Here is a 16,038-nt window from a genome sequence, read left to right on the forward strand (position 1 = left end):
ATGGCGTAAAAATTAAGTTCAAGAAAAAACATTTTGAAAAATATGCAAGACTTAGAAAGTGGAGTTGTTGATCTATAATCGGTAAAAAGGGTGCAAATATCACGAAATATTGCCCAGGCTCAGAATATAGACCCGCAGAAAGTTTGCTTTCCGTGGTAGTTGTGTAGGGTATCATATGGTCGGCCCCGTCCGACTATACTGCTCCGCTCACAGGTTTTTTATTAAATTCATGTTTTGAGAAGCCACAATAAGGCATGTGTTTTTAAAATTTTCAAGAGTTAAAATAAATTGTTTAATTTTTTTATATCAAATCCATATATTTTGTTGAACGGATTCTCTTCATCAAAGATCATCGCTGTTGTGGCCGTTTTTGTAAACAATGCACTACGAACTGGAACAACAACAACAAAGTTTGCATTCATAAAGTGTTGTTCTTAAATAAATAAATATTTCCTAAATAAACAATAATTTATGGATTAAAACGCTTTGACGATGGTAGTGATGGTGTTGGGAAATTGCCAGCACTGATGCCTGTCCACCCAAGTGCAGTGCCTCTAAGACTTCATCATTAACACCGCACCTCAGTAGTAGTGGTGGTGGGTAGATTCACTCAACCGACCCAAACAACACTTATCCGTCCATTTGGATGTCTGATCACTTTTCGATTCAATCAATTTTTTTTTTTTGGTCGAATCGGTTTTTTTTTTTGATTTTGTCTTCGTGTATTTATTCAAATATGATTTGCGTGTTGTAAATATTTTGATTTGAATTAAATAAAAATTCATAAAACTAAACAGATATTTTCCATGAAATAGCATGAATATAATTTTTAATAGATATCAATATACATCTACCATGTTAAATATGTAAATTATTAGTACGAAAAGTTTCAAAAAATTGAAAATAGTGAGGTCAGAATAAACAATAAACCAAATAAGAGCATAACCTAGAAAAGGAAGATGATTTTAAAACTTAAATAATTTTGAAAAAAAAATGTTTTTTTTTAATCCTGGACTTGCGATTTATGAAAAAGAAACATTTTTAAATCCACGCCTTGTGGTTCATCGGAAAATATTCTTTAAAAAATCCAAATCCAAAACCTAAACCTAAGCCCTGTGAATCATTGAAAAAATATGTTTATCAAAATTTGCGACTTGTGAATGTTTTTTAAAAAATAAAAACTGATTTTTTTTAAATCCACGGCTTGCGAATTATTTTTATACCCTTCACCACACTGTGGTACAGGGTATTATGTCTTTGTGCATATGTTTGTAACAGGCAAAAATAATCGAGATAGACCCATGGTTCCTTTTGAGAATATGCATAGAATCACTTTCTGAGTCGATTTATGCATGTCCGTCCGTCCGTCTGTCCGTCTATCCATGTTAAATTGTAAACGAAGTACAGGTCGCATTTATGATTGAATTGGATGAAATTTGGCACAGCTCATTTGTTTGGCCTAAGAACGAACCCTATTGAAATTGGGAAAAATCGGTTCAGATTTAGATATAGCTCCCGTATATATTTTCGTCCGATTTAAGGTAAATGGGGTACCAAAGTCCCTATATATCCTTAGATATTCACGAAATTTGGTATAGCCTACTGAATTAGGTCTAGAATGATGTGTGCTAAGTTTCGTGAAAATCGGTTCAGATTTAGATATAGCTCCCAAATATATTTTCGTCCGATTTAATGTAAATGGAGCACCAAAGTCCCTATATATCTTTCGGTTTGCACGAAATTTGGTATATGGTACTGAATTAGGTTCAGAATGATGTGTGCCAAGTTTCGTGAAAATCGATTCCGATTTAGATATAGCTCCCATATATAGTTTCGTCCGATTTTAGGTAAATGGAGCACCAAAGTCCCTATATATCTTTCGGTTTGCACGAAATTTGGTATATGGTACTGAATTAGGTTCAGAATGATGTGTGCTAAGTTTCGTGAAAATCGGTTCAGATTTAGATATAGCTCCCATATATAGTTTCGTCCGATTTTACGTAAATGGTGCATCAAAGTCCCTATATATCATTAGATTTGCACGAAATTTGACATAGCGTTCTGTATTAAGAGCACAATGATGTGTGCTGAGTTTCGTGAAAATCGGTTCAGATTTAGATATAGCTCCCATATATATTTTCGTCCGATTTAATGTAAATGGTGCACCAAAGTCCCTAAATATATTTCGATTTGCACGAAATTTGGCACAGCGTAATGAATTAGGCCTAGAATGATGTGTGTTGAGTTTCATGAAAATCGGTTCAGATTTAGATATAACTCCCATATATATTTTCGTCCGATTTTATGTAATTGGTGCACCAAAGTCCCTATATACCATTGGTAATGCACGAAGTTTGGCACAGTGTAATGAATTAGGTCTAAAATAATGTGTTTAAGGTTTCTTGAAATCGGTTCAGATTTATATATAGCTTATATATCTGACCAAATGAACAATTTAGTACCGGTTGCAGAATGACATGTCTATGGATCCAATTTCATTTTGCTGGCCCTTTAAAAATGCGACGTCTGTTAGGACGTCATTGAAAAAAATAATTTTTAATTATTATACTACCGGTGTACGTTTGAAAAAATTGTTTTTTTTTTAAAATTTTGAAAGAAAAGTATTTTTTTATTTAGCCTCAATAAAATTTGAAAATTTTTTCAATTGGAACGCCTTCATCCCTCCCTGATCAAATTACAATTCCATTACGAATAGCCATTAAATTGTATTTTATGTTTTGAATTCAATGTTGCACCTTCCCGACAATCTCATGTTTGCCGGCCACATGTCATTCCACAGCAACAATGTCTAATTTTTGTGAGAGATCATTAAATTATTTTTTTTTATATATCTCCACAGTTTTAGTTTTTATAGATGAGTTTTAAAAAGTTGTGAGTTTATGCGTGTCGGGTCATTTTATACAACTAGAATTAGTTGTACCGACAGACACACACTCACACATAGATATCTTACATGTTACCCCTCTGGCCCCCCATCGCCGGGCATCAGTGCATCTGTAGGTTTTTTTTATTGTCAATTTCAATGTTTACAAAATTTTTGCACAGTTCACCCAAAAGCCACTAACAACAGCAACAACAACTGCAGCAGCAACAACATCACATTATGGCCATCAGCTACATTTACTTTGCTCCTAATACTTCATTCAGGGAATAGGAAAAAGACATCACGGATGCATCCGACCAACCAACCAATCGACCAACAACACCAAGAACATTTTTTGCTGCCTTGCAACACTTGCAGCTCCCACTCCAAAAATCGTCTGCTTCTTGTCTTCCAAGACTCCTTGGGTTGTTAGGTTTGCTGAATGCCAAGACTTTCCTTGCATTCGGTTTATGACTCTGTTTATGTCTGTAGTGTTGTTGTTGTTATTATTATTGTAGTTGTTGTGTATAAACATATTATAGGAATATAAAATCTGTAAAGATTATATTACACACACACACATATACACCAATGGATCGAGGAAGAAGGGAAGGAGATAGAGTGCGGAGACCCCCCTCCCAAACATTACACCCATTACCACGAATCTCAATTGGTTAGAGTTGTAAAAACAATCGTATAATGACACTAATGGTGCACAGGGATGGGGTAGGGATATGCCTCGAGTTTTTTTTTTGGTGAGTACCTCTAAGGATGGTAAGGAGTTGATTGCTGAGAAGGCAGAGAATGGCAAGTAATAAAATTGCCTCACTTAGTGCAGAATTTCATGTATCCGAAGTAGTAGCTTCTGCAACAGAGACATTGTTGAGGATAACCAAACGATGTTGTATTTCCTCATTTTATTCATTAGCGTATTAAAACTATTGCACAGTGGGGCAAAAACCCATAAGCCTTAAACAATATTTAAAAACCAGTGAGCCGAGCAGTATAGTAGGACGAGGCCGACCATACGGTACTCTACACAACTACTACAAAACTCTATTTTTCAGAGGACTTTCATTACGAGCCTGGGTAATATTTACTGTTAGTCGCACCTTCTTGCCCAATTAGAGGTTAACAGCACCTCTTCCTTACACTGACATATTTTCCGAATATTACCAATATTCAGTACAGCCCTTCTAATTACTTGTCCATCTTCCCTTCACCGTGGGTTGTGTTGTGATGTTCGCCTTATAATAGTAGCCTATAGATTGAATCGAAACAAAAACACTGGAACATCATGGAACAGATCAATGGCATCAGCGCTATATTTCCGCCCTCTAGTGTTTTAATTGGTTACTAAGCACCTGTAAATATTTATGTGTAACTCCCACATCCGAATACATGCGACAATATAATTGGCTTCAAAGGTCAACCACTCCTCTTGGATATACTATCAACTTCTCGGCTCTATGATCTTCAGGGGTAAATCTATACGCTATAGAATACAAATCTTGTAATTTTTCACACAAAAGTCTGGGTCCATTTGATCCGCTTTAAATATTGACCGATCTTTATCAAAGCAGGCATGCTTATTCTTTGGCCCTATCTCCTTCTCCATGTAAAAATTCGAGATGCTTGGGACATAATAGCGGTCCATTTCATTCCCTAAATATTAACCGATCTTTACTAAAAACAATAGAGGTCTTCATTGGGCCGAACCTATCCTGCATGCAAAATTTCTTGAAGATTGCTCCATAACCGTGGCTTGTATCGTGTTTAAAAATTATAATGGAGATACGGACGGACCCACAAATCTAGATCGACTCAGCTAGTCGAGATATGACGATCGGTTTACATAAAGGTGGGTCTAGGACCAATATTTCGAGGCGTTTCAAACTCTTGGGGCTGCACAAAGCTATAATACCCTGAAAACATAGTTGTGCAGGATACAAAAATATATTTTTATACCTTTCACCACACTGTGGTACAAGGTATTATGTCTTTGTGCATATGCTTGTAACAGGCGAAAGGAAACGAGATAGACACATGGTTCCTTTTGAGAATATGCATAGAATCACTTTCGAAGTCGATTTATGCATGTCCGTCCGTCTGTCTGTCCATGTTAGATTGTAAACAAAGTACAGGTCGCATTTTTGCTTCGAATTGGATGGAATTTGGCACAGCTCATTTATTTGGCCCAAAGACGAACCCTATTGAAATTGGGAAAAATCGGTTCAGATTTATATATATCTCCCGTATATATATTCGTCCGATTTTACGAAAGTACCCATATATCATTCGATTTCCACAAAATTTGACATAGAGTACTAAATTAAGTCTAGAGTGATGTGAGTTAAGTTTCGTGAAAATCGGTTCAGATTTACATATAGCTCCCATATATATTTTCGTCCGATCTTAGGTAAATAGTGCACCAAAGTCCCTATATATCCATCGATTTGCACGATATTTGGCATAGTGTAATGAATTGGGTCTAGAATGATGAGTGGTGTGTTTCGGGAAAATCGGTTCAGATTTAGATATAGCTCCCTTATATATTTTCGTCCGATTTTATGTAAATGGAGCTCCAAAGTCTATATATATCCTTCGATTTGCACGAAATCTGGCATAGCGAACTGAATTAAGTCTAGAAAGACGTGTGCTAAATTTCGTGAAAACCGGTTCAGATTTAGATATAGCTCTCATATATATTTTCGTCCGATTTAAGGTAAATAGTGTACCATAGTACTTATATATCTTTCGATTTGCACGAAATTTGGCATAGCGTACTGAATTGGGTCTAGAGTGATGTGTGTTAAGTTTCGTGAAAATCGGTTCAGATTTAGATATAGCTCCCTTATATAATTTCGTCCGATTTTATGTAAATGGTGCACCAAAGTCTTTATATATCCTTCGATTTGTACGAAATTTGGCATAGCGTACTAAATTGAGTCTATAACGATGAGTGGTGAGTTTCGGGAAAATCGGTTCAGATTTAGATATAGCTCCCTTATATATTTCGTCCGATTTTATGTAAATGGAGCTCCAAAGTCTATATATATCCTTCGATTTGCTCGAAATGTGGCATAGCGAACTGAATTAAGTCTAGAAAGATATAGCTAAGATAGCTCCCATTTAAATTTTCGTCAGATTTAAGGTAAATAATGCACCAAAGTTCTTATATATCCTTCGATTTGCACGAAATTTGGCATAGAGAACTGAATTATGTCTAGAAAGACGTGTGCTAAATTTTGTGAAAATCGGTTCAGATTTAGATATAGCTCCCATATATATTTTGGTCCGATTTTAGGTAAATAGTGCTCCAAAGTCCCTATATATCCTTCGATTTGACCGAAATTTGGAATAGCGTACAGAATTGAGTCTAGAATGATGAGTGGTGAGTTTCGGGAAAATCGGTTCAGGTTTAGATATAGCTCCCTTATATATTTTCGTCCGATTTTATATAAATGGTGCACCAAAGTCTTTATATATCCTTCGATTTTCACGAAATTTGGCATAGCGAACTGAATTAAGACTAGAAAGACGTGTGCTAAATTTCATGGCAATCAGTTCAGATTTAAATATAGCTCCCATATATATTTTCGTCCGATTTTATGTAAATGGTGCACCAAAGTCCCTATATATCCTTCGATTTGCACGATATTTGGCATAGTGTTCTGAATTAAGTCTACAATGATGAGAGGTAAGTTTCTGGGAAATCGATTTAAGTAAGGATACATATGTGCAATATACCCAAAGTGGTGAAGGCTGTCATATAGTCGGCCCAGTCCGACTTTACTACTTTCCTTACTGGTTTTTAATTGTTTTCAAACACTGTGTGATGCCCGCGTGACGATGCCGCATACAAAGTCTTTTGGTTTTTTATATGTTTATAATTTTATTTTAAATGCGATTTTATTTTCGTTATATTTTTTCACAAATTGTAATTTTTTATTACCTGCCCGGCATGGGGAGGTCCATAAAAAATCCAAATATCTTTGGTTCTGGCGGATGTGGATGGTGCATTGGTGGCCACTCACAGGCTTTATGCTTCCTTTGATATGAACGGTTGTGAGTGTGAGCATAAAAAGTTGTGCTTGTTGTTTTATTTTGTTCTTGTTGTTGTTTTTTTGGGCAACATTGTTGCAACATTTATTAGAATTATTATTATGACTTAATGGTTAATTCTAATGATATGCCGCCTGCAATAAAAATGCAATCAAATAAAATGAAGCCAATGCAAAAATGAATGCAAATACAAACATACATACATATGTACAAAGATATGTATGTAGATACCAGCAGCGTGCAGACCAGCCGACGGGTTGGCCAGCATGTCATAGACAATATACTACAATAAAACTTACAATGCAGCAGAGGCTGCTGCCACTTGCAACCAAAACGCGCAATGCACCAAAGCCAACAATGTCGTCGTGGTTGTCGTCGTCGTCATCAACGGCGACAATGACGACATAAATACCACTGACTTTAATTACAGCAAAATATATCCTTCTCCCACAGCCCCCTTTACCCCACCCCTTACAACGATTTTTATTATTACATGACTCGATTTTAAGAGAGCACCATCATCGCCATACTCGCTAAGAGAAGTCTTCGCCGGTGCCTTTGCACAAAAGAGCAAATCGCAAGAAAATTCCCTGGGTCTCTACTTAGTTGCGAATATTTTTTAATTACTTCATTAAATCAACATCATAAAATTTGATAGACTATGTCGGCGGTCGGTCGGATGGTTGGTCCGTCGGCCGCTCATTGCACGGCATTATGCAAAAATTCCAGACATTGTGGCTGTTTTGTGGCAACAAAATCTTTACTTTGGCCAAAGGAGTTTTCAAATTGACACGCCAACATTTCCATTTTTTTTGTTCTTCTTCAATTAGTTTTCAATAATAAAACTACAATGTATTTTTAGATGATTAACAAAATAGATAATGCAGGGGAGGAAAAAAATGCAATACCCAAAAAATTTATTAGGAAAAAAAATACCTTTAAAAAAGCCTTGTGGTTCGTTGAAAAAAAAATTTAAAAAGCCACGCCTTGTGGTTCGTTGAAAAAAATTGTTTCTTTTTAAAGCCACGCCTTGTGATTCATTGAAAACATATTTTTTACTAGCATATGCCCGCAACTTCTTTAGCGAATGTAGGAAAACTGCATATGTCAGAAAAACCAATCCACACGTTAAATTGAGCATAAATTAAATTTGAGTACCATTTAGTACAAAATTTCATGATTCGAGCTCTAAAGGTTCACCCAAATCTAAATTTTACACAAATTTTCCATTTAGCACACATTATTTCAATAAGTACCCTCCTCAACCATCTAACAGAACTTCCTGCATGCCCCGATCCCAAATCCAAGTTTCAGGATTCCAAATCCATAGGTTCACTCACAATTCAAATTGTACCAAATTTAGTACACAGTAGTACGAATTTCAAAAACTGACAACTTAACCATAACCAACTCCCCCACAGTGATCCTAAAACCAAGTTTCAGGATTCCAACACAATCGGTTCACCGAAAATTCAAATTGTACGAAATTTAGTACATAGTTGTACCAATTTCCAAAATTTCCAACTTAACCCAAACCAACAACCCCACAGTGATTCTTAATCCAAGTTTCAGGATTCACCCTTCTTAACCCAAACCAACACCCCCACAGTGATCCTAAAACCAAGTTTCAGGATTCCAACACTATCGGTTGACCCACAATTCAAATTGTACGAAATTTAGTACATAGTTGTATCAACAATTCAAATTGTACCAAATTTAGTACATAGTTGTACCAATTTCCAAAACTTCCTACATACCCCAATCCTACATACCCCAATCCTACACCCCCACAGTCATCCTAAATCCAAATTTCAGAATTCCAACACTATCGGTTCACCCACAATTCAAATTGTACCAAATTTAGTACATAGTTGTACCAATTTCCAAAACCTCCTTTCTACCCCAATCCTATATCCCCACAGTGATCCTAAATCCAAGTTTAAGGATTCCAACTTTATCGGTTGACCCACAATTCAAATTGTACCAAATTTAGTACACATTAGTACGAATTTCCAAAACTTCCAACTTAACCCAAACCAATACCTCCACAGTGATCCTAAATCCAAGTTTAAGGATTCTAAATCTATCGGTTCACCCACAATTCAAATTGTACCAAATTTAGTACATAGTTGTACCATTTTCCCAAACCTCCTTCTTACCCCAAACCTACACTCCCACAGTGATCCTAAATCAAAATTTCATGATTTCAACTCTATCGCTTCACCCACGATTTAAATTGTACCAAATTTAGTACACAATAGTACAAATTCTACAACTTCCTACATATTTCAATCTTACTCTCCAAATTTCATGATTCTAGCTCTATTGGTTCACCTAAAATTCAAATTGTACCAAATTTAGTACCATTTAGTACCCATAAGTATTAATTTGTTAAACTGAATTCTGACCCTATTCCTACACCCCTACAATGATCCTCACTCCAAATTTCATTGTTCCCGCTGTATCGGTTCACCCAAATCCAAATTGTACCAATTACAGTACGATTTAGTACTTTAGGTGGCGTAGGGGATGATAGATACCAAGCAACGGCTCTGATTGACATTAACATATTAACATGCCAAGCTGTTCGAGGATATAGAGAGGACGAATCTCCGACCGTTTTTGAAACGTTGGGTAGTCAACTATATGTGTGGACGCCAGTCGTATGTGGAATTCAGAAACAGGAAGTCTAAACCCCGTAGAGTGAAACAGGGAGTTCCCCAAGGAGGGGTGATATCTCCGGAACTGTTTTACCTCTACCTTTCTGATATTCCACAACCATCGGACGGCATAGAGATCGTGATGTATGCGGATGATTGCACGATCATGGCGTCGGGTCCCATTATTGATGATATATGTGAGAGGCTAAACATCTACATAGCAGATATTGTTAACTACTTCCATCTGAGGAATATGAAAATATCCGCCACCAAATCAACAGCCACACTGTTCACCACATGGACGGCTGAAATGAAGCTCCCGCTGAACATAATGGTCGATGGTGAATTGATTCCGACCACCAACTACCCCAAGATATTGGGAGTAACGTTCGACAGCCTTTTCAAGTCGTCCGCGCATGCCACTGCTTTATGCGATAAGCTGAGAAGTAGGAACAAGGTCCTCAAGTCGCTAGCCGGCAGCACTTGGGGCGCTGACAAAGAAACCTTGTTGACCTCTTATAAAGCAATAGGCCGGTCAGTGGTAAGCTATGCGGCGCCAGTGTGGTTCGCGAATGTCAGTGATACGCAGTGGAAGAATATTCAGACCTGCCAGAACGCTGCCCTGAGAACTGCAACAGGGTGTCTCCTCATGACTCCAGTGGACCATCTTCATGAGGAGACGAAGATCTTACCCGTCCATCGTCACAACTATATGTTGTCGATGCAGTACCTGCTTGGGTGTTATCGTCAGGAACATCCCTGCCATAGCCTTATGGACAGGACTCCCTCCACCCAGGCACGTCAGGAAAGATCTTCATGATCTAGAGAGAGAGGTCCAAAGGTACAAGCGTGAACCCCTAGATCAAGAGGCCTATCAAGCAGGTCTGAATGGTATTCACACGGATGCAGTCGCTCAAGCAGTAGAGCAATATAGAGTGAATACCATAATTGAAGACCACCCCCCATCCATCGCAGCAGAGAGAAGCAGCTGCCAAGGCAAACACGAGTAGTCTTAGCTCAACTAAGATCAGGATGGTGCAACCGCCTCAATTCATATTGGGCAAGAATTGACGGCTCGATACCTAACACATGTCCGGCATGTGGACTAGGACCACACGACACGTTGCACCTCTTCAATTGCCCAGCTAAGCCTACTCACCTATCGCCAAATTCTCTTTGGGCGCAGCCCGCTGAAGTTGCAGCTTTCCTGAATTTGGAGGTAGAGGATGCAGAACCAGACGATGAGTGACAAAACAACATGTATTCTGTTGCTACAACAACAACAACATTAACATGGCGAAGTCCAGGCTTATCTTGGTCCCTCTTTCATCTCAATTGTGGGCACTGACCTCCCCGCGGTGCCACCTGGGGAGCTATTTTCATCACCCGATGAAATATTGAGCTAAAATGAGCCGCGAGTTCACTCATAAGAACTATAAAAAATGGTTTGAGGCCTCGGGTTAGTTGCCCACTCTCGGAAAACCGAACCTACTATGAAAAAGCAAAGAAAAATAAAACCAACCACCCCCCCCCACCCCTAATGTTGACGGCCCCCGTAAACGTATAAAGGACCACGATCTGCGATTCCGCACATGGAATGTGCGCACGTTGTACAGAACAGGCACAGTGTTCGCCTTGGCGGATGTACTCAAGAAGTACAAAACCGATATTATTGCCTTACAGGAAATGCGGTGGAAAGGGACTGCCGTAAGTAAATCAGATGATTACGCCCTGTATTATAGCTGCCATGAAAGGAGATATGAATTTGGCTGTGGATTTATGGATAACAGGAGAATAAATGACCTCGTCTTCAGATTCACTCCAGTAGATGAGCGAATTGCTATAATCCATATAAAAGCGAAGTTCTTCTACATCAGTCTTATTTGCGCCCATGCTCCGACCAAAGATAAAGATGGACAGACCAAAGACATATTTTACGAGCGCCTAGAAACAGCATATGATCGTTGCCCTGACCATGACATTAAAATTCTGCTAGGAGATTTTAATGCAAAAAATTGGAAGGGAAAATATCTTTGGCCCCACCGTTGGAAAATTCAGCCTCCATGAAGAGACATCAGATAATGGCATGAGGTTTATTGACTTTGCGCCAGCAAAAAACATGGTAGTTAGCAGCACCAGATTCAAGCATCTCGATGTACTTAAGGCCACATGGATTTCTCCCGATCGAATAATGAGAAATCAAATCGATCATGTTGTGATAGACATTCATCCAGTGTTTTAGACATCCGATCGATCCGGGGAGCGAATATCGAATCGGACCATTACCTTGTGGCAGCCAAGGTACGCATACGTCTTAATGTAGCAGCAAAGGTGCGATCTAATGTAACACGGAAATTTGACGTCGAAATGTTGCAAACACAACAGAGCCTACACAAGAGCCTTGCACAAGCCTACTCCGCTCAACTTACCCAACTGTTTGTCGAAAGCGCCCCTTGTCCCGATAATAATATAGAAGCACAATGACAGAGAATTGCCCACTCCTAACAAACTGCAGCAAAACCAACACTTGGGTACCAAAGACCACCACCAAGAAATCCGTGGTACGATCAGGAGTGTCGTAATGCTACTGATATGAAAAACGCGGCGTATAGGGCAACCCTGCGGACAGTAGCAACACGTAATGCGATGGAGAATTATTGTGAGCAAAAGAGAGAGGAGAAACGTATTTTAAGAAAAAAAGAAGAAAGAACAAGAAAACCGAAAGCGTAAGCAGATCGAAATGTACAGGAGTCAGAATGAAGTCAAAAATTCTACCAACGGGTAAAACACCAAATCGAATGCTTTGGTGCAGCCACATCCACCTGTAGAGATGAAGAAGGAAACCTGCTGACAGATACAGACAGCGTGTTGAGGATCTGGAAGGAGCATTTCGAAAAGCTTCTAGTATCAAATAGTGGCGATGAAGAGGATACTCCCAGAACCAATAATAGATGACGGTATAGAGTGTATACCACCTAGTCAAGGCAGAATAGCAATCAATCGGCTGAAGAATAATAAAGCAGCAGGGGCCGATGGGTTACAAGACAAACCATTCAAGACTGGTGGTCAGATGCTGGTAAGGAGTAAGCACCAGCTGATTTGTACAATTTGGCTAAAAGAATGCATGCCCAATGATTGGAACATCAGCATCCTGTGTCCCGCGCACAAAAAAGGAGGCAAGACGATATGTGCCAACTATATGGGAATAAGTCTCCATCCCATCGCATATAAAGTGCTATACTGTGTGAACGACTGAAGCCAATGGTCAATGACATTATTGGACCATACCAATGCAGCTTCCGACCTGGCAAATCCACCATTTACTAGATTTTCACTCTGCGCCAACTCCTGGAAAAAACCCACGAAAAACACATCGACACATTCAACCTATTTGTTGACTATAAAGCCGCATTCGACAGCCCTATCCGTTCAGAGGTGTTTAAAGCCATGTCTCCGGCAAAATTTATTCGGCTATGCAGGAAAGCTTTAACAGGCACAAGATCATCAGTTAAAGTCGTAAGGGACCTCTCGGAGCCATTTAATACTGAACGAGGATTCAGACAAGGTGATAGTTTGTCGTGTGACCTTTTTAACATCCTGCTGGAAAAGATCATACGAGAGGCAAAAGTGAACAGAAATGGCGCTCTGTACTCAAAACAACACATTTTACTCGCCTATGCCGATAACATCGACATAATGGGTGAACATTGAGAGCGTTAACAGCCACCTTTGAACAAATTGAGAAGGAGTCTGCCAAAGTAGGTCTGGCAGTAAACGGCGAGAAGACCAAGTTGATGGTATCAACGCGCAAGACGTCCAGTAGACTCGGGCCAACTGTGGAACTTGAGAACTACAGCTTCGAGGTAGTCAAAGATTTGATATACCTAGGTACCGCCATAAACAAAACGAATGACATCAGTTTTGAAATTCGGAGAAGGATGTGATGGCCAACCGATGCAACTATGGTCTGAGCAAACAACTCAAAAGCAAGGCCACTTCCCGCCAGACCAAACTCACATTCTACAAGACGCTGATACTACCCGTGCAGTTATATGGATCTGAAGCATGGATAGTTGCGGAAGCAGATGAGGCAGCTCTTGGAGTGTTTGAGAGAAAAATTCTCCGAAAGATCTATGGGCCGATCTGTGTTGACGGTGAATATCGCCGTTGAATGAACCATGAGTTGTACCAGCTATTCTCGGACATCGTCATTGTTAGACGTGTTGACATCGACTTTGTTAGACGTATATTGTTGTGAGAATGGATGAAGATGCCCCTGCCCAGAAGGTGTATAAAAGCGAACCAGCTGATGGCCCACGCAGAAGGGGAAAGGCCTCGAATAGGATGGAAAGATCAAGTCGAAGGCAACATTGCCGAAATTGGTCTTTCCAATTGGAAAGAGCGACACAAAAGACCGACGCGCCTGGAAATCTTTTCTAAGCTCGGCTTATGGAACGAAAGTTCTGTAACAAACCAGCTAAGTAAATAAGTGGTTCGTTGAAAACATATTTTTTTTTAAAAAATCTACGATTTGTGGTTCTTTAAAAAAAGTATTTTTAAAAAAATCCACGTCTTGTGAATTACTGAAAAAAATATTATTTGAAAAATCCTCTTAAAAAATATACCTAATCCAAGGGATTGTCCTTTTTCATTGATTGACTCATTGCTGACCATTAAACAATAACTCAGTTGAAGTGTCTGTCGAAGTGTGTGTGTGTGATTGTAATCCACCCCTTCTCACCTGATTCCCTGTTGCGCTGTGCCCTGTTATTTGGCCGGCAGAAGCAGAAGAAGAACAAATTATCGAAGTGAATGGCAGTATTTTAGTTTAATTTCATTGTTGTTGTTTTACAGTAGGTCCAAAATGTGATTTTTGGCCATTTCTTTCAGATGAGCCTTTCGGTCCGTTTAATGATATTAAGGTGGCGGCATTGATGTTAAGTGATCATTTGTCTGGCTCAATTTGTTGTTTGTTGTGTTATTGTTGTTTTTGTAACTGTTGTTGGATAATTTTTTTTGTTTTTTTGAAGAAAATCGTACACATCCATTCTTCATTCATACATTTGATCTTTATGAATTTTGAAAATAATAAAAAAAACATTTCCGAAGCAGCTGCATTCGTAATGCAATCGATAATGGGTAAATTACAGTGGTACCAAAAAATAATATGTTAACTACATTTCGTGGCTACACATTTCCAAAAAATATATTCGAAAAATATAAATTTATGCAATTTTAAGCCACTGTGCAGTATGTATTTATTACAAAATAAAATTTCATTAAAATGTCAAGGTTTCTTATAAAAAATCAATTTAATTTTTTTTATTTGAAAATAATTGTATATATTCTGAAAAGGTTATTTATTGTGCCTTTCCAAGCCACTGTGCCCACTCATCATACATTAGTTATTTCTTTTCCAATATTAAAACAGACACAATCGTTATAAAAAATTATAAATTACGAGCACACAAATCAGATCGACGGTGATCATTATGCCCCACCATCTCTTCTGGAATGAGAAAAAAATAACAACAACAAATAAATAAACAACTACTACAACAACAACCAAACTAAAGAAATAATCATAACAATGTTGTCCAGAGTCGATTTCCTTTTAGTTCTTCGAATGTGATTGCAGAGCGATGGGATCGATCCGCAGTCGCAACAAATGGTTTTTGTAGTGAATGAATGGATGGATGTGCGCATGCCCAACAGACACACACACACACATGCACACTTAGCCATATTTATTTGAATAATGATGATTGTTTATTTTATATACATATTTTTTCTTTATTATTAGTTTTTTATTATTTATTTTCAATATAAATTGATGCATCATGGTGGCCGCGATACAGTGGAACAAATAAAAAATAAATATTTTTCATGTGTACATTTTAATAATCTATACTAATAAAAGAGTAAAGTAATTGACTGACTGATGCATCAACGCCCATACGGCTGGAATCTTGAAATTTTGGGTGAGGGTCACTCTTGGTCCAAAGGTGACAGATAAGGCTGGGTTTTTGGAAATTCGTACTAGAACGATACGAAAAGTACGAAATGTGATACCATTTGTATTTGGTGAACCAGTAGAGTTAAAATTCTTAAATTTTAAATGAGTGTCACTCATGGAGAGTAGAATAGATACAGCAAAGGGTTTTTTTTGGAGATTCGAACTATAAGTATGTCAAAAGTACCAAAATGTACTAAAATTGGTACAATTTGGAATGCGAATAAGGGTGGAGACGTAGGGTCTATCTAAGAAGATGGTTTTGAAAGTGTTTACCAAATCAAAACTCTACCGATTATAGTACGATTTATTACATTTCGTACACATAAGTAACAAATTTCCAAAAATGCGTTCATATCCCAATACTACAGTCCAACGATAATGTTTTTTCAAATGCCAGGATTCCAGCTCGATTT

This window comes from Musca vetustissima, unplaced genomic scaffold (genome assembly GCF_032173495.1).
Source record: "Musca vetustissima isolate MV318-11 ecotype Yass unplaced genomic scaffold, APGP_CSIRO_Mvet_v1 utg63371, whole genome shotgun sequence".
In the NCBI taxonomy this organism is placed as follows: domain Eukaryota; kingdom Metazoa; phylum Arthropoda; class Insecta; order Diptera; family Muscidae; genus Musca; species Musca vetustissima.